Source organism: Neofelis nebulosa, chromosome 2, assembly GCF_028018385.1.
Source record: "Neofelis nebulosa isolate mNeoNeb1 chromosome 2, mNeoNeb1.pri, whole genome shotgun sequence".
Classification (NCBI taxonomy): Eukaryota; Metazoa; Chordata; class Mammalia; order Carnivora; family Felidae; genus Neofelis; species Neofelis nebulosa.
In genome coordinates, this window is record NC_080783.1 from 112,717,200 (window position 1) to 112,742,049 (window position 24,850).

The 24,850-nt window shown below is 38.9% G+C and overlaps 1 long non-coding RNA gene across 4 annotated transcripts in view; it reads right to left on the minus strand.

Annotated features, from left to right (window-relative positions):
• Positions 1-257: 257 nt before the first annotated feature.
• The window catches only part of LOC131503896 (uncharacterized), a 63,478-nt gene continuing 38,885 nt past the window's right edge, over positions 258-24,850 (minus strand). For 2 of the 4 annotated variants that reach the window (XR_009257684.1, XR_009257682.1), the window contains 2 exons: positions 20,461-20,501; positions 18,786-18,895 (listed from right to left, as the gene is read on the minus strand). This is a non-coding gene — a long non-coding RNA (uncharacterized LOC131503896). Of the gene's footprint in view, positions 555-17,747; positions 18,189-18,785; positions 18,896-20,460; positions 20,502-24,850 lie in introns of those variants that run through there. The other 2 variants (XR_009257683.1, XR_009257681.1) reach the window with 2 other exon arrangements.

Sequence of the window (24,850 nt, forward strand, 5' to 3'; positions counted from 1 at the left end):
TCATTAGAAGAACAGGATTTGTCAATGTTTCTATGGTTTTATTATTTAATGACAAACAGTTTAAAGCCACAGGTAATTGTTTTTTATGTTTCATTGACTGCCTTTGATTACCATGCTAATTATATTGTAAACAGACTCCAAGATTCTCAGAAAGTTATGACTTTAATGTTATTTCAAGGTAAAAGACCTGTTCAGAGATCATCAGAGCAGGACTCACTCCATTCTTCTGAGGATTAAAAAGCAGAATGAGACTTTCAGGGAAGCCCCTGAAAACTAATTTCAGTTTCACATATATTATGGTGCATGCTTGAGACACTAGGAGCCAGGGAAATTCCAACTATAGAGGTCCAAAACAGACAGGAGTGTGTTCACATGTGTGAAGTGGCGTGATAGGGGCAGGTGCCAGGTCTTTGGAGACTCCTCTGAAGGCTGTGAGTCAATCTAATCCTACCTTGGAAGACTTAAAGTAGAGCCCATGCTGCTGCCACCTCACAAGGACTCCCCTGGGCTCCCATAGCACTTCCAAGGTCCCACAAATGAAGCATAACTGGCTTCTAATTGGAAAAAAAACATGCTTCATTATTGTGATATCACAAGGACCAACAAGCCAGAAAATAAAAGAAAAACCCTGACCTCTTATTCTTTCTCTCAGGTTTGGGGGCAGGGTTTATGTTCCATTGCCACTGACTCCCTGCTTTATGATTTCATGTAATGGTTTCTTCCAATATTTACCTCTTGTTTCTTCTTTTCTGACTCATTTCAGCAAGGACAAGGAACAGAAATAGGCTGTGTCAAAGGTATACAGTGGCCCCCACATTTTTGTACACAAGTCCCGTAAAAACCAAGATCATGTGCATGCAGAAGAGCATCTTTGTCCATGGCCGGATGCTTATAATGTAATAAGGTTCAGCTTTTCACTTTCTACATGATGTCACCCATACTTGTACCACAGGTCAACCTAGGGACTGTATAGAGCTCACCCGCTTTGTCTTTCTTTTGATCCTTGGTAGAATAGAGAGAGTCTGGGCTTGCTTTTCCTTTGATCCTTAGTGGAGTATAGAGGATCTGAGCCTTGGGAATCTGGGGCAGGGACAGGAAAGATCCCAAAGATTAGTGCTCTCCTCCCATGGTGAGTAACTGTGGCTAGGCTAGGGTTGCCTCACCAAGCACCAACCTCCCTAATTGTCTGCATTGAGGTATGATCACATCACTGGTTCTTACTGATGCAATGCCAGTGGAAATCCTGTGAATCATTCTCAGGCTGTGGTCGTTAAATACTGGGTGAAAGATTCTCCATCTCATCTGCTTTCTTCATCCAGCAGCTGGATGGTGCCAAAAGAACTGAAGCTACAAAATGGCAAGTCTTCAGAGGAAGCAGCCTGTGTTGCTGAGCTGAGTGACTGCCTGGGGCAGGGGCTGTCTGTCTAGGTGTATGTTGAACTTTGCATTAGTGAGAAAGCAACTTTATAATATTAATCACAGAAGTGTGTAAGCTGTTAGTTATGATAGCTGTGAAAGTAAAGCCAGTGAATAGAATACATGGTCAGACTGTTCTGGATTGAAATATGGTCTCTTCCATGTTACCTTTGATCCTGGGAAACTACTTACACCTATGAGCCTATACAACAATACATATTGTATTGTATACAATATATACATATTGTATATAACAATACATATTTTTGAACATAATATATAAGTAGACAAAGAAGACACATTAGTTAAACTTAGCTAAGAAGGGTAGTTGGCTCACAAAATCTAAAGATAGATCAACAAGGAAGCCATGAAAAGAACAGGGAGGGCTTTCCACTGGGAAATGAGAGCCCCAAGGTCTCAATGCAGGGCTAACATCACTACATTCCAGTTCTGCCTCTCGTCTTTGCTGTCTGTGGATACCATCCTAATTTTCATTCACTAGCGATCACTTTTCTCCAAATGGCCAAAATTGTAAAAAAACATATACTAACAACACCTAGGTTATATCTCACAATCTTCACTCCAGGAAAAGATGTATCTAGCTTTCAGGTTTTCAAGTCCAAAGTGCCAACACAGGGATCTGTGGTCAGGTGTTTGTGTTTGTAGAAACTGGCTATAGCAGGTGGTATTGGGAGGAAGGTGGGGCAACATGGGACAGGCTGTATAATAAAAGGTCAGCTTTTGTGGAAGCCAGGTGCATAGGAAAAGAGCTAAGCCATGAGTGGTGTCCACCATGTAATACCAATCCTACAGGGTTAGTAGCAGGACAAGCAAATGGACGCAAGTGTGACCATGGGATCTCCCTCAGCTCTGAAATAATAACCCCAGCCACAGCTTTTCAAATGCCTAATGAACCTCACTACAATCTGAAGTTGATTTTTGGTAGATCTAACCAGATGGCCTTCCTGGTGTCTCTGTACTTGGGAGAGGCCCCACCATCAAATACCAAAGCTGAAAACTAGATGCAAGTGTACCTCTACTATCTCTGGTTACAGTCCCCAGTTTTCTTATTCTTTACACAGTAAATATTCATAAAACCCCCTGGGGTTTCCCCCACATGCCCAGCAGTGAGCCACCTTTGGGCTCAGTTTAGTTATTTTCCTCCTTGGAATGCCCATCTGCACTCCTCCTCATCTCTCTCTCATTCCCTCCTCTACAATCAGCTCAGTACAAAGTCTCCAGGAAGCCCCTCAACACCCCCAGGCTGTGTGGAGGCCCACCCAGTTCACAACCCCTTATGTTTTAATTGCACACATCTATCTGCTTCTCCCACTGGACCGTGCCTCCTGAAAGGCTGTGTGGACTGTCTTCTCATGTCTGTATTTTACGACTGACATCTAGCACAGTACCTGGCATGTGGCTGATGGCTTAACATCTGTTAAGCTGAATTAATTACTACAGAAAGAAAATATAATTCATCTAAAGCATCTACTTTGGTACCTCCTTTAAATGCCTCCTTTCAGCAATCCTGGTCAAGATATTCTTTGTAGCTCAGTCAGAGTGACCCTCCCCACACAGCCCCTTATGTCTCCTGCACCCAGAGGGAGCTCACCCTCTGGAGCCTGAGGCACTTTGTAACTGTGGTTTTCACTGGTTTCTCTGGAACACATCTGGCCTGAGCACATCCACACAGTACAGCATAGGGACTGGGAACAGATGCCAACCAGACCTGATTTTCACTGGGGGAACTGAAAGTAACTTCTTTATACAAAAATAAATCTTAAACTATGCTGTATTAAAACATAGTGTAGGGGCGCCTGGGTGGCTCAGTCGGTTGGGTGTCGGACTTCGGCTCAGGTCATGATCTCACTGTTCGTGAGTTCGAGCCCCACGTTGGTCTCTGTGCTGACAGCTCAGAGCCTGGAGCCTGCTTTCGATTCTGTGTCTCCCTCTCTCTCTGCTCCTCCCCTGTTCATGCTCTGTCTCTCTCTGTCTCAAAAATAAATAAAAACATTAAAAATTTAAAAAAAAAAACATAGTGTAATAGTAAAAAGCAGGGATTTAGGGAAATTTTATCAGAAACCTTTCCCTTTTCTACTGAGTGACTTTGAGGGAGTCACTGGCCCACAGTGGCAGCTGTCATGTCTGTCAGATGAGGTTAAGAAGAAGATCTAGGGAGCTATTCAGATTAAGTGTGATCATGACTAGGGAAGCAGCACCAGGGCCACAGCACAGCACAGAGCTGCCACTTGTCATCATTATTGCCCCAAAATGATTTCTCCTAGTTAATAAGTAGTATTTTTAATGTTCCATAGTAGATGAATAAATACTGTGTTAATTATTTTATAATATTTTATAACATGGAATTATAAAGAGTAATAATAATAGCTAACACTTAGCCAGGTCTGTTCTAAACACTCCTCATAAATTAAATAGCTTAATCCTTGTAACAATCCTAGAAGTAGGATACTAGTTACTCATATCAAGGATAAGAAACTGATGCCTACAGAAGTTAAGTGATGTGCCCAAGGTCACCCAGCTTTGAGAGGTAGAGGTGGAATTCAAACCAAACCATGTAACTCCTGTCTCTGTGTTCCTGGGTGTGGTATGGACTAAATATTTGTATGTCCCCCAAAATTCATTTGATGAATCCATAACTCCCAGTATTTAGGCATAGAACTCTAAGGAATAATTAGGATTAAATGAGGCCATAAGAGTGAGGTCTTAATCTGATAGTGTCTTTATAAGAAGAGACATCATAGAACCTGTCCTGTCTCTGTCCACCACTTAAGGATACAGTGAAAAGGAAGCCATCTGCAAGCCAAGAACAGAGGCTTCACCAGAAGCTAACTGTTGGCACCTTGGTCTTGGACTGCCTAGCCTCTAGAACTGACAAATTTCTTTTATTTAAGTCACTCAGTCTATGGTATTTTGTTATAGCAGACCATGCTAATACAAAGTGGAATACCAAGAGTTATGTCTCTCATAAGCAAAAATAGCAATTATATCACTGATAATTAGCAACAACTTATATCATTAAAAAATAATTATATCTAAAGAAATGGGGCAAAGATTCATGTCCAGGAAGAGAAGCAGCATCATAAAGAGGGTGATGGATCTATGGCAATAACGTCAGGTGGCTAGAGGGAGCTTGGAATCTGAGCAGAAGGGAACCCTAACCACCAGTTCATCCCAATATTACACCCACCATGTGCCTGTCACTCTGGTGAGAGCTGGGTCTGACATGAAGCAGGAGGCACAAACTCCCACCATGGAGTTAGAAGGAAACTGAAAGGATGTATGTGTTCTGAAGCATTATGCTCCTTGGCAATGTGGACATTGGGTGGCTTTGATGATCCAGATTTGGTGACAGTACTCTGGACTTCTGTCTGCTCTTCTCTTCTTATATAGGATGCAAAGATCTGGGCATCTGGACATTGGGTATCACTGCACTTGTGAGGATTTGTCCTTTACACTCCATATACACTCCATGATTCTGTTCATTTGTACCTGCTTTTAAAAGGCATACTGCATCTTTTATCCTTTGATCTACAAATAAAGCAAAATTTACATTCCTGTTGTATAGACTAAAGAGATATACTTCTTTGTCTCCACTTAACAGAAAGTCTGTGCATCCAATGTTAAGAATGTAATGAAAACATGACATCACCTCACACGTCCCTGGAACACATGTCCAGCCTTGCCTTACAGAAGCAGGCAGAGTTCCAGAATGGGGTCACTGGAGTGTTATGGGAAGGAATGGAACTTCAGAGTGGGCATGCTCTGCCCAACCTTGCTCCAGCTTTTATTGGCTGTGTGACATTAGGCAAATCATTTAGTTTTCCAAATCTCAGTCTTTTCAATTCTACAAGAGAGCTAAAATCACCTACCCTGTGTGTTGCTATAATAATTAAATAATTGAAAATGTGTCACAGGGTTAGCCCATGTGGAGAACTCCACACCCCACAAATGCTTCCAAGAACTACTGGTTTAAGCATCGGCCTTGCACATTTCCTCAGTGTCTGTACCTGGAGGGAGTGGAGGGTTCACGAGGCCATTGACATATGTGCACTTTCAGATGACCACCTGAGGCTGTGAGGGGGCCACCTATCAGGGAGGAACTGCTTCTTCAGCATGAATGGAGACTCTGGCATATGGTAACAAGGTGGGTTCAGTCACTTGAGTGCAGAAGGAAGCACTGTCCTGGCTGTCCCACAGCCGTGAATGATGGAAACATTCTCATTCCACCACACAAGTGGCAGAGTCTATTCTTAACCAGTTCTACAGTTAACTCTGATATGCTTTCCCTTGAGGCAATCATTCTTGATTTTTTTCCCTCTTAGCCACCCATTGCAGGTGACTCATACACCTGGAGGCAGAGTATGAGGTGGATGGGGTGGGATGTGTGAGGACAGAGGACTGGCAGCCCAAGGTCATACCTGCTGCTCTCAGAATGCCTTCTCTGGGCTTTGGGTCCAGGGACAAACTGTATTTTAAAAATATTTCCCTTAGGCCACAATCAGTTATCATACTTCTGAGTGCACAGACATGAACCAGCTCACATCATGTCCCAAACCACTTTAGCCACCCACATGAATATGGTTGACATGAACAGGCTAAGCTGTCCAGAGACCCCAGAACTTGCAGTGAAGACTGCAATGTCATACTGTGGTTTTGCCCTGTTTTCTAATTTTTAGTTAGAAAAAAAGTGATAAGTGGCAGAAGGTATAGAAAGGAGGTTTGATAACTATCTCAGAGAAATGAACTTTTTTAAAATTTGAGTATAGTTGACACATAGTGTTTGTTGCATTAGCTTCAGGTGTCTAACTTAGTAATTTCACACATTTATACATTATGTTATATTCACCACAAGTATAGCCACCATATGTCCCATTACATCACTACTACAATATCATTGACTGTATCCCTTATGCAATGCCTTTTAATCCCATGACTTATTCATTCCATAAATGGTGGCCTATAACTCCTACTCCCCTTCACACATTTTATCCAACCCCCTTCCCTCTGGCCACCATCAGTTTGTTCCCTGTATTTATAGGTCTGATTCTGCTTTTCATTTGTTTGTGAATTTGTGGGATTTTTGTTGTTGTGGTGGTGGTGGTGGTTTTAGATTCCACTTATTAGTAGAATCATATGGTATTTGTCTTTCTCTTACTGACTTATTCCACTTAGCCTAATACTCCTTAAGTCTGTCCATGTTGTCTCAAATGGCATGATTTTTTCAATACTAAAATTTTGTAAACCTCCCAGTACGGGGTCCATTTACAGAGAAGCAAAGAAAAGGATAAGTGTTCCCCACTAATGCTCACAGCCTCCTAGCTTGCACGACTAGACTTCTAGAGACAGGTTTGAGCCTGTCCTGTCTGGCTCAGAGTTCCCCTAGGGTATGCTGTGCAGAGCCCAACAGGGTGATGGTTGCCAAGATGTGCTGGGCACCGCCTGGCACAGAGAGTTGGCTGTCTGCAGAGGTGCAGCCTAAGCACAGAAAGGGACAGCTCTAAGTGTTGATTTTGGGACAGAGAGAAAGGGGTGTGGAACCCAGAGCTCTGACCAACTGAGAGAGCTCAGAAAGGTCTGAGCTGGACATGTCCTTCTCATCCTCCCTGACAAAGAATCTGAAAGTATTTTATAAACTGTGAAGCTTTCATTAAAGGAAAGGTATCTTTGACATGACCCAAAAGGGACCTATTCTAAGATATAATTGTGGGGAATATATTTTCATTATTAGTTAATTCATTAATTTCTTTATATGTATTTATCAGGCCATGTTATATGCTTTGTCATGTCTTATATTAGAAACAAGGATAAAATGAGAGGTCAGATTTAGCTCCCATGTAGAGTCTAGTAAGGGAGATAAAAGCAAAAACAAATAATTGTGATATGATTGAATTTTACAGACACTTTTCTTTTTTTTAATTTTTTAAATGTTTTATTTATTTTTGAGACAGAGAGAGACAGAGCATGAGTAGGGAAGGGACAGAGAGAGAGGGAGACACAGAATCCAAAGCAGGTTCCAGGCTCTGAGCTGTCAGCTCAGAGTCCAACGCAAGGCTCAAACCCACAAATTGTGAGATCATGACCTGAGCCGAAGTTGGACTCTTAACCAACTGAGCCACCCAGGTGCCCCCAGACACTTTTCATCACCACTGACAAGTTTTGCACCAGACTCTTGACTACAAACATGAGGAGGGCCTGGTGGCTACTTCCTTAGCACAGCCTGGCCATATCCTGGATATTATAATGAGAGTCCTGAGGACTCTCAGAACTTGGGAAGGCATACTGAGAAGGGGGCCATGGGCTGAGCCTTCCAAGGGAGCTGACATCTTTGCCATATCTTAAGAGAGGAAAGGAAATTTATAAAGTGGCTATATGGCACAGAAGGGCATTTCTGACAGAAAGACCAGCTGTTCAAAGGTGCAGAAGCAGGAATAAGGCATGCTGAGAAACTTGCCTGGTTCCCAGTACATCTGTGATGAGCTGGGTGGATTAACCCTACCATATCCTTATCATATCCTGGAGTCATTGATTCATGGACTTACCTGACCTATCTCTGTGGGTGGGGCCTCAGGGTGGTAGAATTTCTTCTAAAACAGGTGGTAGAGAAGGTTCAGCAGGGAAGATAGAGCCAGGCTTCCCACCACCTATCCTGCTGTCTCTCCTGTTCTGTGGCCCATCCAGGTGAGCACATCTGCACCTGTACTAGTCGATGAGCCTCAGTATGGAGGGACATATCCTATTCATCTTAGAATCCTGGCTTTGTCAGGGCGCCTGGGTGGTTTGGTCGGTTAAGCGTCCGACTTCAGCTCAGGTCATGATCTCACGGTCCATGAGTCCAGCCCCGCATCGGGCTTTGTGCTGACAGCTCAGAGCCTGGAGCCTGTTTCAGATTCTGTGTCTCCCTCTCTCTCTGCCTTTCCCCTGTTCATGCTCTGTCTCTCTCTGTCTCAAAAATAAATAAACGTTAAAAAAATTAAAAAAAAAAGAATCCTGGCTTTGTCAAAACGTCTGCCTCAGATTCTGAGCTTTCTAAAAGTTTGTTGATTGTGAATCGAAAACTGGACAACTTTCCATTCTTACTGAGGAACAAACCCTTAAACAGGTATTAAGTCACTTTAAGGGAACAAAACAAACTTCTAGAATAAAAGCCCTTCATGCAAATAAAGCTGGTATGGGGAAAGGCTGTCTGGAAATTAGACTCTGAACATTCAGAAGAGAATTGCTTCTATCAGATCTGGCTCATATTATCAAGGGTCCTTGCTCTATCGACACTTGTTTGTTGAAAAGTTAAACACTACAGAAAATTTAGCAAGATATTCCAAGTTTTCAGGCAGTTGAAGTCATTATTCAGAGTCATTAAGTGGCTGACATTTCATAGGTGTGGAATTAAACAGATGTGATTTGCAGACCCACTACAAGTTTCAGTAATGAAATGTAACTTTAAATATTATAGTCCCCAGAAAGATCTCACCATTTCCACATAGGCTAAATTTGATAAAAGCATCCTAGATGTCTCAATTTTTATCTACCTGAGAGACAAGATTTCCTTTGACATATCTAAAGGAATTCAGTTAGCACCATTTGCTTCTTGGCTGCCCTCTTGTGAATTCAAACAGTGGGCTTCGTTATGAGTTGTGTTTCAGATTGGCCAGATTGTCTTTTAGATGTGGATGTGTTTTAGACACATGAGACTATTGTAATGTGTCTCGAGGAAATAAAACAAGAAATTAAATTTAACTACATTTATACAGTCTTACTTCAGTATAGGACTCAAGGGGAAGTGGAGGCAGGGGTCCTTCTTGGCTTCCTAGCCTGTCACATTTCTAGTCCTTCAGACTATGACAGTTATAAAGTAGACAGATGGCAGAGAAGGGCATTTCTGACAGAAATGGGTTCAGTCCCAAGAAGCCTGGGTTCTGGTTGAATTTCAATGGCCATCAATCACTTTGGCTTGCAGTACATAGTCTTCTATTCCAGACTATATTTGGAGCATTATGTCTGGAGAAGCACTGTGGTCTGGTGGTACTAATTTAGATTTGAGGTCTAGCAGGTTTAAGTTTCTGCTCTTAGTAATTGTGGCTGCATAAATGGCCTCCTAGTATCTGCATGTTTGGTCATATAACTTTATACTTTCCACACTCTCTGATTATGGAATTGGCATGTGACTTTTAACAAAAGAATTAATAACAAGGCTGACACAAAGATAGTCTTTACAAAACACTTATGTATTTCACTTCTTTCTCATTTCTCTGTCATTGTTTTTAAGCAAGTGAGCAAACAAACAAAAACAACAACAAAATCCCACCCAGGCTGGCCTTCTGAAGGGAGATGTGAGACATATTCATGTGAGAAGCCAAAGGAGATGCCATTTGTACCAGTTGAGGCTACTCTAGACCAGCCTGCAGCCAACTGACCCACAGAAATGGGAGAAAGCCCAGCCAAGAGCACCAGAGCTGCAAATGAATGCCCAACCTGCAACTGAATGCACACACAAGAGACCAGAAAAACCACTTGGCTAACTTGGGAAACTTGTGAGAGGCTTATTATTTTAAGCCTCTGAGTTTTGAGGCTTAGTTTTGAGGTTAGTTTTTTTATATATATAAACTAAAAGACAATGATACAATAGCTCTGACAATTTGAACAAATCATATGATATCTCTGAGTTCCTAGACACAGATACTCACACACGAGCCCATCTTTTTGCATTGTTATAAGTGCTAAGAAAATATACCTGGTATTGAGTAGGTCTTCAACAAATAAAAGTCACCCCACCTGGCACCCTGCAATTGCCTACTCATATTACTGTTTCTTATCCTTTCCTTTGCAAAATAATTGTCTGTTTGCTATTTGATAAAATTCAACTGTACTAAAGTGTTGTTCAGAAGATTCTGCCCCACATCTATTTCTGTTTTATTTCCTCTATTTCTACAGTTGTGAACTTTGTTCAGACAGTATTGATTACTGAAGGAGAGATGATGAGACTGACTGCATATGCATCTGAGCATGTATGGCACAGTTCTGGATGCTTTCCACTCATGATCTCACTTAACCCATTCTTCTCAATAGGTATAATCATGTCCTTTTGTAGGTGAATATACTGAAGCTTGCTAAGATTAAGAAGTCTGTCATCAATATTACACAATTTGTGCTTAAACTGGGGTTTGAGCTTTTAATTATCTGACATTCAAACTCATGCTTTCCTGCTTTTTCCAATAACTGCTTAAGATTAGGTGGACTGGACCAGGTTAAAACACTGAGGAAGATAGTAGATAAAATTTTAGTCAGGAGTCAGGACAATAAACTGAAATATTAAGCAATTAAGTGAACAATTCTCAAAATGTCAGAACTTACTGCTTGGATATAATATGCCAAGGGGTTAGGTTGGGGCATGTATACAATTGATAAGTCAAGTGCTTGAATGTTACCTTATATTCTAGGGGAAATAATTCACTGAGAAGACATGGGAAATAAATGGAAAAGGACCTGTGTCTTCTGGCTTGGTTAATGGAGATCCAAAAGGGAGAGTTTGGGGGCCCCTGGGTGGCTCAGCTGGTTAAGCATCTGATTCTTGATTTGGCTCAGATCATGATCTCATGGCTTCTGAGATTGAGCCCTGTGTCAGTCTCTGTGTTGACAGCACAGAGTCTGCTTGGGATTTCTCTCTCCCTCTCTCTCTGTCTCTCTGTCTCTCCCTCTCTTTTTTTCTCTCTCAAAAAAAATAAATGAATGAATAAATGAATAAATAAATAAACTTTAAAAAATAGACAAAAAAGGAGAGTTTTAGTAGACAAGTTTAAAATGTGATGGTAGATCAGGGTTTGAACTCATGTTCTTATCCATTCTAATAAAGAACAAAATGCATAGAGCTTTCTCTTGAAATAAAATCACAAATTCCTCTAATATGAAACTATTTGAATTAGAGTGGATATAAAAGCAGCCAAATTTCTTAAGAACTATTGACAGCTATTAACTTTTTCCCCATTTTTAAAACCTTTATTTTTAATTTTGAAGTAGTATAGTTTTATAGGAAAGTAAATTATTACAGACAGAGCTTATTCATATTTTACCAGTTATATGCCCGTGTGTGTGTGTCTCAATGTAATTTTATCACACGTGTAGTTTTGCATAATTGTTACAAACATAAACATCCTGAAATGTCAAACCACGACAATACTCTCTCATTCACCCCCTATAGCCACATCCCTACCAGCTCTATCCCTAACCCCTGACATCACTACTGTGTTGTTCAGATCTACAACTATGCTATTCCATGAATATACACTATAAGAAATCCTGAAATACATCTTACCTTGATTTTTCCCACATAACATAACTTCAATGAGGTTTATTCCTGTGGTTGTGTGTATTGATGATTTATTCCTTTTTATTGATGCATAGTATTTCATTGTACAGATGAAACAGTTTGTTTAATTGTTCATCCATTGAGGGACATTTAGGGAGTTTCCAGTTTGGGGGATATTTACAAACAAAGCTACTACAAATTTTGGTTTACAAGTTTCTGCCTGGAAATAAATTTTCATTTTTTTTAGAATTTATTTCCAAGAAGGAAATCGCTGGGTTGTATGAAAAGTTCATTTTTACTTTCTAAAGGAACTGTCAAGATATTTTCCAGAATGGTTGTACTATTTTCCCTCCCCACCAGCAATGAATGGGATGCTCCAGTGTCTCTGCCACCTCACCAGTATTTACATGTATAGTATCTCTCATTGTAGCTTTAATTTGCACTTACTAAGAGCTAACAATATTGAACATCATTCCATGTGTTTATACGACATTTATGTAGTATAATTTCTTCAGTGAATTATCTGTGCATTTCTTGGTCCATTTTCTTTTAAATAATATTTATTTTTATTTTTGAGGTGGGTAGGGGCATAGAGAGAGAGAGAAATCCCAAGCAGCCTCGGCACACAGCCCTACACGGGGCTCCATCTCACAAACCATAAAATCATGACCTGAGCTGAAATCAAGAGTTGGACACTTAACCAACTAAGCCACCCAGGCATCCCATTTTCTTCTCAATTACTTGTATTTTACTGGTGAGTTCTGAGAGTTTTTTGCATATTATAGATATGAGTCCTTTGTTAAATACATAACTGGACAATATTTTCTGAGTCTATAATTTGTATTTTCAAACTCTTAACAGTCTTTCACAGAGCAAAAGTTTTTAGTTTTGATGAAGTTTAATTTATGAATTTTTCATTTTATGTATAATGCAATTGGTTTTGAGTTTAATAATATTTTATCTCATGTTTTATTCTAAAAGATTTATACTTTCATATTTTATATTTAAGAATGGCAATCCATTTTGAGTTATTTTCGTATTAAGCATGAGGTTTAGGTCGAGAATCAGGTGCTTTTTGTTTTTTGAGTTTTTTTGCTTATGAATGTCCAATTGTTTCAGCATCATTTATTGAAAAAGCTGTTCCTCCTCAATCGGGTTGCTTTTGCTCCTTTGTTGAAAATTAATGGAGCATATTTGTACAGACCTATTTCTATTGATTCGTGTCTGTCCTTCTGCCAATACCACAATGTCTTGATTACTGTAGCTATAGAGCAAGTTTCAACATTGGGAAGAATGATTTCTTTCACTAAATACTTTTCAGCCGTGTTCTGGCTATTCTAGAATGGGTCCTTTTCCTGTAAATTTTACCACACTTTTGTCTACATCTACAAAAACCTTGTTGAAATTTTAATAAGAATGTTGTTAAACCTACATATCAATTTAGGGAGAATTGACTTCTTTACTATGTTTAGTCTTCCAATACTGGTACACTACTTTTCATAAAGCATTTAAGTATGCTCTGATTTTTTCCATTAGCATTTCATAATTTGCATTGTATATATCCTGTACATGTTTTGTCATATTTATATCTATGTATTTAATTGTTTCAGTAATATTGCATGTTTATATGTGCTTCCACTTGTTCTTTGTTAGCACATAGACATATAATTAATTTTTGTGGGTTTATCTTATATCTTATGATCTCACTTAACTCACTTGTTAGTTCTATGAGTTTTTGTTATTATTGTAAATGTCTTAGTATCTTCTAGGTAGTCATGCAGTTTGCAAATAGAGATAGTTTTATTTCTTCTTTTCAGTTTTGCATGCTCTTAATTTTTCATGCCTAACCACAGTGATGAAAACTCTTAGAAAATTGTTTAATGTGTGTGGTGACAAAGGATTCTTCCTGATACCAGAGGTAAAGCATTCAGTCTTTTACTATTATGATGTTATCTGTAGACTTCTACAAATACTGTGAGTTTGAGGAATGTCACTTCATTCCTAATATAATTAGTTTTTATTGTGACTGAGTTTGAATTTTGCAAAATATTTTTTTTTCTGTATCAATTGATAAAATCATGATTTTTCATCTGGAGTTTATTCATATGATGAATTTCACTGATTGATTTTTTTTAATATTGAACCAGCCTTGTATATATGGAATATATCCCACTTGTTAGAAGACTATATAAGCATTGCTAGATTGTAAAAATTGTATTGAGGATTTTGCATCCATGTTTATGAGAGATATTGGGAGTATGCATGTGCGTGTGCATGCAGGGTGTGCAGGCACATACTGTTCGGTTTTGATAACAGGGTAATCCCGACCTCACAAAACCAGTTGGGAAAGATTCCCTTTTCTTCTTTTTCCTGGAACAGATCATGTAAAATGTTAATTCTTTTTCAAATATTTTGTAAAATTCTACAGTGAAATCATTTGGACCTGAAGAAATGGGAAAATGGATTTTAATTACAGATTAAATTTATTTGATGGTTATAGGTCTAGTCAGATTATCTTTTCATCTTGACTGAATTTAGGTAACATGCAGTTTTTTTACTGAATTGGTCTGTTTCTTCTAACTTGTCAAATTCGATTTTAAATTTGTTCATAGTATTCCTTACTACCCTTTTAAAGATTTTTTAAGCTTATTTATTTATTACTTGAAAGAGAGAGACAGTGCACGTGGGGGAGGGGCAGAGACAGAAGGAGAGAGAGAGAATCCCAAGCAAGCTCTGCGCTGAGAGCGCAGAGTCTGACACGGGGCTCAAACTCACGAAACTGTGAGATCATGACCTGAGCTGAAACCAAGAGTCAGAGGCTTAACAGACTGAGCTACCCAGGTGCCCCTTACCCTTTTAATGTTGGCAGGATCTGTTATGGTATACCAGGTTTTATTTTGATATTGGTGATTTTTGTCTCCATTTTTATCCTTGTATTGTTATCGTTTTATATATTTTTTAATTTTAGACAAAATTTTTCCTCATTGATTTTTCCTTTTGTTTTCCTGTTTTCAATTACATTCATTTCTTTTTGTCTTATTTCCTTCCTCTTCTTTTGGGTGTATTTAGTTCTAATCTTGAGACAGAAGCTTACATTGTTGCTTTGTGGCTCTATTAATGTTGATTCAAACTTGATGGTTCAATGTTATTCAGTCCTTCCATATCCTTGCTGTTGTTCTCCCTAGAAGTTCTATAATTACTGACAGTGGAGTATTGAAGTCCCCAACTGTGGATGGAGATTTGCTTATGTCTCCTTTAAAAACTATAGTGTTTGTATCATAAATATTGAATCTCTGTTGTTGGTACATATGCATTTAGCATTATATGTTATTGGTGAATTAATCTGTTTTATTATGATGCAACATCATGTTTCATCCTTTTATCTGAACTCTTTTATCTGAAATCTTCTTTAATTGATATAAGTACAGCCACACTTACTTTTTATAGTTAATATTTGCATTATATATCTTTTTCCACCCTTTTGTTTTCAAACTATCTATAACATGGGTGTCTGAGTCTTGAATTTCTCATATGCATGTTTTTTAAACATATTCATGTTTTTTAATCCAATCTCTTTAAAGGCCATTACATTTGAGATAATTATTGATATGTTAGACATACATCTGCAATTTTATTACTTTTGCTTAATCTTTCTGTTGCTCATACCTCTGTTTTCTTCCTTGCTTCTGTTACTTGAACATTTTATGAAATTTATTTTTATTTATTTTCAATGATTTTGAGCACGGTGTTTAATAGAGTTTTTAATGTTTACCTTAGATATTGCCATATACAAATTTAAAATACCAAAACCTACCAGTGTCCATGTTTTATCACTACATGTGAAGTATCGAAACTTTACTTACATTAGGTTCCCTTATATCACCACTTATTAAGTATAATTGCCTTAAGTCTTTTCTCTACATTGAGCACTGCATCAGATGATGTTACAATTTTTGTTTCAAAGTTAAAATATAATTAAGGAAATCATAAACAGAAAATCTATTATGTTTACTTCTACTTTTATACATTTAATTATTCTATTTTTCTTCATGAATTTTCCAAGATGTTTCTTTTGTTTTGTTTTTTGGGGGGAAATATTTCTTCAGTTATTCTTTAAGGATCAGTCAGTTATCAACAAGTTCTCTTGGCTTTTCTTCATCTGAGAATTTCTTCATTTCTCTTAAATCTTGAAGGAAAATTTTGTTGATATAGGACTTGGAATTTATAGTTCTTTCTTATAAGCACTTAAAAAATGTTATGTCACTTCTTCTGGCCACCATGGTTTAAGAGGAGAAATTTTCCATCATTTAAATTGTTTTCACCTATAAGAAAAGCAGTTGCTTTTAGAATATTTTTTCTTTGTCTCCAGTTTACAGAAATTTAAACATGATGTATCATGACATGATTTTTTTAGTTTATCATGAAATCCTCTCAGCATATTAGATCTGTGGGTTTATGTCTAATGCCGTGTTTGGGGATTTTTAAGTGATTATTTGATTAAATGCTTTTTTCAGCCATGAATTTGTACTCCTTCAACTCTGATGATACAAATTTTAGATATTATTATTATTATTATTAAATTATTTCACATGTTATCAAGGCTCTGTTCAATTATTCTTCATTGATTTTCTCTCTATTGTTAAGTAAATATTATTGATCTATCTTCAAGTTTACTGCTTCTATTATCTGTTACCTTGACTGTAGTATCTTCTCCAACCAGCATATTTTTTTTAATTTTAGTTATTTAATTTTCAGTTTTATGATTTCCATTTGGTTCTTTTATATATTTGCTGAGTTTTTCCATCTGTTTCAAGAGATTTTCTACTTGATTATTGAAGTTTATTTATGATGGCATCTTTAAAATCCTTGCCAAAGGGCTAGTATCCAAAATCTATAAAGAGCTCACCAAACTCCACACCTGAAAAGCAAATAACCCAGTGAAGAAATGGGCAGAAAACATGAATAGACACTTCTCTAAAGAAGACATCCGGATGGTCAACAGGCACGTGAAAAGATGCTCAACATTGCTCCTCATCAGGGAAATACAAATCAAAACCACACTCAGATATCACCTCACGCCAGAGTGGCCAAAATGAACAAATCAGGAGACTATGGATGCTGGAGAGGATGTGGAGAAACGGGAACCCTCTTGCACTGTTGGTGGGAATGCAAATTGGTGCAGCCACTCTGGAAACAGTGTGGAGGTTCCTCAAAAAATTAAAAATAGACCTACCCTATGACCCAGAAATAGCACTGTTAGGAATTTACCCCAGTGATACAGGAGTGCTGATACATAGGGACACTTGTACCCCAATGTTACAGCAGCACTTTCAACAATAGCCAAATTATGGAAAAAGCCTAAATGTCCATCAACTGATGAATGGATAAAGAAATTGTGGTTTATATACACAATGGAGTACTACGTGGCAATGAGAAAGAATGAAATATGGCCCTTTGTAGAAACGTGGATTGAACTGGAGAGTGTGATGCTAAGTGAAATAAGCCATACAGAGAAAGACAGATACCATATGTGTTCACTCTTATGTGGATCCTGAGAAACTTAACAGAAACCCATGGGGGAGGGACAGGGGAAAAAAAAGAGGTTAGAGTGGGAGAGAGCCAAATCATAAGAGACTGTTAAAAACTGAGAACAAACTGAGGGTTGATGGGAGGTGGGAGGGAGGGGAGGGTGGGTGATGGGTATTGAGGGCACCTTTTGGGATGAGCACTGGGTGTTGTATGGAAACCAATTTGACAATAAATTTCATATATTGGAAAAAAAAGAAGAAAATGAATAAATAAAAAGTTTTCAAGTAAAAAATAAATAAATAAAATAAATAAAATCCTTGTCAGATAATTTCAACGTCTGGTTCTTTTTGGAACTAGCACCATTTGATTATCTTTTCTGATTCCACTTGTGGTTTACCAGTTCTTTCTATGACATGTTATTTTTTTATTGTACTTCCTACATTTTGTTTATTATATTAGGAGACTTTGGGTCCTATTTAAATCTTCCAGTTTAGTAGATAATTGTCCAATTTTTTTCTCTCTGCTTTATTCTTCAACTGTGACTGGTTCTCCCCCTCATTCCCTGCTAACGCCATCAGCAGTGGTGGAAGGCACATCTCTGGGCATTCAACAGTCCCTACAACATTCTGGGCAAAGGAAGGGCAGAAGCCACTGGGCATGAGTTGTCTTATGCCCCTGAGTGTAGGGCTTCTTTGATGCTGTCACTGTGGATAGATTGGTCCTTCTGCTAGTAAACTGGTTGTGTGGTATTGACTGCGATGACCAGGGCTTGGCTGATGCTGGTGTGTATTTGACACTTGAGTCTAAGTTGTGGAATGAAGGGAGATTGTGAGACTAGTTCAGACCACCCACTGAAACTCCCTTTGTGAAACAGGAGTGGGATTCCACACTTGGTCCTGCTTGGGCTTCTCTTTTCCCAATCCTGTGGACCTGGAGAGAAGGTTTTTCATTTGTCTTTTCTTGGGGGTAGTGGAGGATGTTGGCTTTCAAGCCTGCATGATGCCCAATTCAAGAGCACATGGGACATAAAAAGGAAGTACTGGTAACTCACAAAGGATTGGTACTCAAGCCCTAAAATCCCTAACCTTTTACTTCTTCTCTCTAGTCTTTAGAACCATCTCATTGTTTGTTATATAACTTGCAAGGAATTTAGTTGTATTTGTAGGGAAGTATAGACAAGACCACCCATCAGAGAAAGTAAATCTGTACCATCTTGTTCTGGAACTGGGCAAGAATATCTTTTGCCTTTTATAAAGTTGAATAAAATATGACCTAGTGTGGGGAAATGAGTGACAATCCCATTTAATCGCTGGACTCAAATGCAAAGCATAGTATTCTCCATTTCTTGAGAAAAGGCAAGAGGAAGGCTACCTATCTATAATAATGACCAAAATATTTCTCCAACATTTCCTTGCAATGTCTGGAATTATAAAATAATTTTTCCCTTGAACTGATGTCTGGGTCTCTTAAGTTATCTTTCTTAATGGTGAAAGATATTTGCAAACTTTAGTCATTAACATTTTGGTGAAAGTAGTTTATTTGGCCATGACAGTCACTTCTAGTTACAGTCTATGAGGTTGAATGAAAAGAGAAAGGCTAATACTTCATGGGGCCCCACACTGTGGATCCCTGGAAGACAAGAAGGCAAAAGACAGCTGTAAGAACCAGAAAGGGTGGCTTGGGGGAGGGAAGGGTGTTGGAAGAAGACAACTGAGTCTGATGCTACAAAGTCTCAGATTCAATTTCTTAAAGTAGTACAAAGGACTGTCCCCATTCACCCAGAGAATACCTCACTTACCACTCTCTCTACCTACCCCAGCTTTACCTTCTTGGTGATTCTGTTATTTGGTAATTGAGTTGGTTTAGGTGTCTGTGCTCTGTTTCCCCATTGGCATATAATCCCTATGTGTATAGTGTCCCTTTCTGTCTACTGTACCCTTGGCACCAAGAAATTTGCCTCAAACACAGAAGCTGAGCTCAATGCCAACTCCAGGAAAATCAACACTCAACTATCATGGGACAGCATCCAGGTTCAATTAAAAATGTGAAAATGTGGGGGAAATATGAATAATGACTCAATCAAGTGGGGCTGAGCACAAGGGCTTAACTGCTGCAAGAGGGGGAACAAGCCTGGGGACAGTGAGCAGCTCACCCTCCAATTTCCATCAGCACTAGCCCTGAGGCTGAGAGGAGTACTTGAAGATGGAGTAAGGGTCTGGGGGTTGTCTGGATCTATTTATTAAGGAATTAGGTCATCTTTGATAATCTAGACAACATCAGTTAGGTAAGATATGAGAATAAATATCAGCATGTCTAAAATAAGAGTGCTAGACACTGAAGTAGACTTCCATTACTGATGAATTCTCAGTTATTAATATTAGCATTTCGCAAGTGAGACATCTATATTTTGGAGGAAACTTCCCAAAGATCACACTGTCTCTATGATGTGTTGGCATGAAGATTTTGAACCAGCTCACCCTGACTACAAAGTGGAGTCTCTGAACTACATGTTCTCACTCTCCTACTGTTCACACCTCAGAGCATATGGTCAAGGAAGATGTAGAGCAATAAAATTAAATATAAGTATATTTAAAAGTATTGGAAGGGATGACTGAAGAGCAGGAAAAAGCAGTGTTTATTAAACAGGAATATTTGAATAAAAGCTAAATAAAACTTTTTAAAATTCAAGTGCACATATATTTTCATTGAATTAAAAAGATAACAGTGGGATTAAGTATAGTAGTACTAGAAAGATCTGAAGACACTGGCCAGAATTCAGTGAAGAGTAGTAAGACAGAAAACATTAAAAATAATTCATGTTCAGTGTGCCTGGGTGGCTCAGTCAATTAAGCATCTGACTCTTGATTTTGGCTCAGGTCCTGATCTCACCATTGTGAGATTGAGCCCCATATCAGGCTCCACACTGTGTGAAGCCTGCTTAAGATTTTCTCTCTCTCTCTCTCCCCTTCTCCCTCTGCCCCTCCCCACTTGTGCTCTTTCTCAAAAAAAAAAAATGATGTTAATCCAGAGATGAACTTGTAATGAGCTTGGAAATCATCACTACCATCCTTACCAGAAAAAAAGCTAGGTAAACTTGAACCCATAAGAAAACTGAGGTCACAAGGCAAACAACCACCCTGAAATCTGGAGAGACAGACACATCCAGAGAGATCCAGCACCCAAGAGTTGCTTACCTGGAGTTGTTTACATGGTTTAAGCCTCTGAAGTCACAAACCTGTAGAAATAAATGGTCATTTTGAGAATTTACTGGAGGTTGAATGTGGACTAATTGAATGGGAAACTCCAGGGAGGCTTCTGTATTAGGGGCTCTCACACCTCCATGACTCTTTCTTTTATAAGGTTCTTATGATAAGGATCTGTGAAAAATACACTGGAAGGGGAATGGAAATATTAATAATTGTCAAACATACCCACAACCTTCTTCTTCCCCTTAGTCTCCAGGGGGAATGACTTTACCAGGGCACAATTCTGAAGCCCTATCCAAGCTGGGAATGGTATTCTTCCTGAGTCCAATTCCCTTTGGCCTCCCTATCTCGCATAAGAAGAAATAAAACAAAGTTAGCTGGGCACAGGCATGATGCAGTCAAGGAAAGGAATCAGAGGGAAGGGGAAGTGGGAGAAAGTTGTGTCAAGACTACTGCCTTAGAAAAAGCCACTGAATTACTGAGCCTTCATCAAAAGATTCTAAAATGCTCCCATACCCAAACCCTTTCCCCACACCAATTCTCCAAAATTACAGTGGATTACATTGGAATGAGCTACAAGACAACTTTTCTTTGAGGGGTAGTTTATAGGGAAGCCTCAAACCAAGATGAGAGATGAAAATTTGAAGACACTAGCGCTGACAACTACAGCAAGAATTAAATACATCTCACTTCCTAGAAATAACAGCAGAGGGAGCCTGGGTTGCTCAGTCAGTTAAGTGTCTGACTCTTAGTTTTGGCTCAAGTCATGATCTTCTGGGATCAATCCCTGCATTTGGCTCTGTGCTGATAGCACGAAGACTGTTTGGGGTTCTCTGACTCTCCCTGTCTCTGAACCTCCCCTGCTGTCTCTCCCTCTCTCAAAATAAATAAACTTAAAAAAATAGCACAAATTCTCACACTAAAGACCTGCTATCTCAGCACCAGTTACCCAATAGAACATGTCTGCTTGCAACAACAAAAAAAAAAAATCACAAAGCATGCAAAAACATAAGAACAAACAGTTTTTGACAAAGAGACAAAGAAAGTATAAAAGCCATATTCATATGGGACACAGATGTTTAAATTAGCAGGCAGGGAATGTAAAAGAATTAACATGTTAAGGACTCTAATGCATAAAGTACAAAATTTGCAAAATCAGATATGAATTGTCACCAGAGAAATGGAAACTATAAAAAATAATCAAAAGAAAATCATTGGCATCAAAATCACAGAAAAAAATAATGAAGAATACCTTTTACAGGCTCATCAGTAGGCTCAGCACAAAGAACCAGTAAATTTTAAGAAAAGTTAACAGCAACTTTCCAACCTAAATTCAATGACAAAAAAAAATTTAAAAATATAATAGCTCTAAGAGATCCAAAAAGTCAGGGAAGTTATTAAAAAGTGTAACGTTCATATAATTGAAATACCAGATAGAGAATAGAGAGGATGCCATAAGAAGTACTTGAAATAACAGTGACTAAGAATTTTCCAAAATTAATGACAGGCCAAAAAACATGGAGCTCAGAGAACACTAACAACACAGAGAGAATCTTGAGCGAAATCTGAAAAAAAAAAAACCTTACATAGAAATGAGGATAGAAATTATATTAGACTTCTCATAAGGAACCACATAAGCAAGAAAAGAGTGAAGTTGTAAAATATTAAGGAGTGCACTTGCTGTGATGAGCATTGGGTGTTGTATGGAGGTGTTGAATCACTATATTGTACACCTGAAACTAATATTATACTGTGTGTTAACTAACTGTAATTTAAATAAAAACTTTCAAAAAAAATTAATAAATAAAATAAAATGCAAGGGGAAAATGTCATCCTAGAATTCTATATCCAGTGAAATTATATTTCAAAAGTGAAGGAGAAATGTTTTCTTAGCAAATTATAACTGAAAAAAAATCGTAGACAGCAAATGTTCTCCGGGGGAAAAAAAATGTTAATCTTTTCAAGCAAAAGAAAAAAAAATAACACAAACCAGAAATTTGGATCTACATAAAGCAAAGATGAGCATCTGTGAAGGAATAAAGGTAAAATAAAATAATTTATTGTTTGTATTCTTAATTGATCTAAAAGATAATTCAATGCTTAAAATGATAATAATAATAATAATAATAATAATGGATGATAATAGAATATAAATAATTGAATTCAATGACAGCAACATTCCAAGAGATGAGAGGGGGAAATTATAAATATAAGGTGACTAGAGCAAATGTTAAGTAGTATAGTACTATTTGAGGGTATTTTATACTAGTTAAAAATGTATAAAGTAAGAGAAAACCACCAGAGGATTAGCAGAACGGAGTCTCCGGAGCCAAGCGCAGACGAGAGACCCACGGAAGAGGGTAGGAGGGCGGTGAGGCTGTGCGAAATCCACGGAATGGTGGGAGGGAGACGGGGTGGAAGGGCAGCCTACCTGCCAAGCAGAGCCCCCAGTCTGGCTTGCAAAAGTGGAGGGGCCGGACGGAATGTGTTCCGACAGCAAGCGGGACTTATCATCTGGGAGGTCATAAGTTAACAGCTCTGCTCAGAAAGCGGGAATGCTGGAGGACAAAGGGAGGGAAAGTTGCTGAGCCCCAGGAGGACAGAGCTCAGTTTGGCAGGGAACAAAGGTGCTCGCCAGCGCCATCTCCCTCACCCATCCCCCAGAAAAAATCCCAAAGAGAACCAGTTCCTGCCAGGGAACTTGCTTCCTCTGCGCAAACACCCAACTCTCTGCTTCTGCGGAGCCACCCCTCCAGCAGTGGATCTGACTCCCTCCCACTGCCACAGGGCCCCTCCTGAAGTGGATCACCTAAAGAAAAGCAAGCTAAGCCTGCCCCCTTGCACCTTGCCTACCCACCCCAGCTAATACGCCAGATCCCCAGCACCACAAGCCTGGCAGTGTGCACGTAGCCCAGACGGGCCACTCCACCCCACAGTGAATCCTGCCCCTAGGAGAGGGGAAGAGAAGGCACACACCAGTCTGACTGTGGCCCCACCCACCAACTCCAGTTACACACCACAGCACAGGGGAAGTGCCCTGCGGGTCCGCACCACTCCAGTGACTATCCAAAATGATCAAACAGAAGAATTCCCCTCAAAAGAATCTCCAGGAAATAACAAGAGCTAATGAACTGATCAAAAAGGATTTAAATGATATAACAGAAAGTGAATTTAGAATAATAGTCATAAAATTAATCACTGGGCTTGAAAACAGTATACAGGACAGCAGAGAATCTATTGCTACAGAGATCAAGGGACTAAGGAACAGTCAGGAGGAGCTGAAAAACGCTTTAAACGAAATGCAAAATAAAATGGAAATGACCATGGCTCGGATTGAAGAGACAGAGGAGAGAATAGGTGAAGTAGAAGATAAAATTATGGAAAAAGAGGAAGCTGAGAAAAAGAGAGATAAAAAAGTCCAGGAGTATGAGGGAAAAATTAGAGAACTAAGTGATACACTAAAAAGAAATAATATACGCATAATTGGTATCCCAGAGGAGGAAGAGAGAGGGAAAGGTGCTAAAGGTGTACTTGAAGAAATTATAGCTGAGAACTTCCCTGACCTGGGGAAGGAAAAAGGCATTGAAATCCAAGAGGCACAGAGAACTGCCTTCAGACATAACTGGAATCGATCTTCTGCATGACATATCATAGTGAAACTGGCAAAATACAAGGATAAAGAAAAAATTCTGAAAGCAGCAAGGGATAAAAGTACCCTAACATATAAAGTGAGACCTATAAGATTCGTGACTGATCTCTCTTTTGAAACTTGGCAGGCCAGAAAGGATTGGCACGAGATCTACAATGTGCTAAACAGAAAAAATAAGCAGCCGAGAATCCTTTATCCAGCAAGTCTGTCATTTAGAATAGAAGGAGAGATAAAGGTCTTCCCAAACAAACAAAACCTGAAGGAATTCGTCCCCCCTAAACCAGCCCTACAAGAGATGCTAAGGGGGATCCTGTGAGACAAAGTACCAGAGACATCACTACAAGCATAAAACATACAGACATCACAATGACTCTAAACCCGTATCTTTCTATAATAACACTGAATGTAAATGGATTAAATGCGCCAACCAAAAGACATAAGGTATCAGAATGGATAAAAATACAAGACCCATCTATTTGCTGTCTACAAGAAACACATTTTAGACCTGAGGACACCTTCAGATTGAGAGTGAGGGGATGGAGAACTATTTATCTTGCTACTGGAAGCCAAAAGATAGCTGGAGTAGCCATACTTATATCAGACAAACTAGACTTTAAATTAAAGGCTGTAACAAGCGATGAAGAAGGGCACTATATAATAATTACAGGGTCTATCCATCAGGAAGAGCTAACAATTATAAATGTCTATGCGCCAAATATGGGAGCCCCC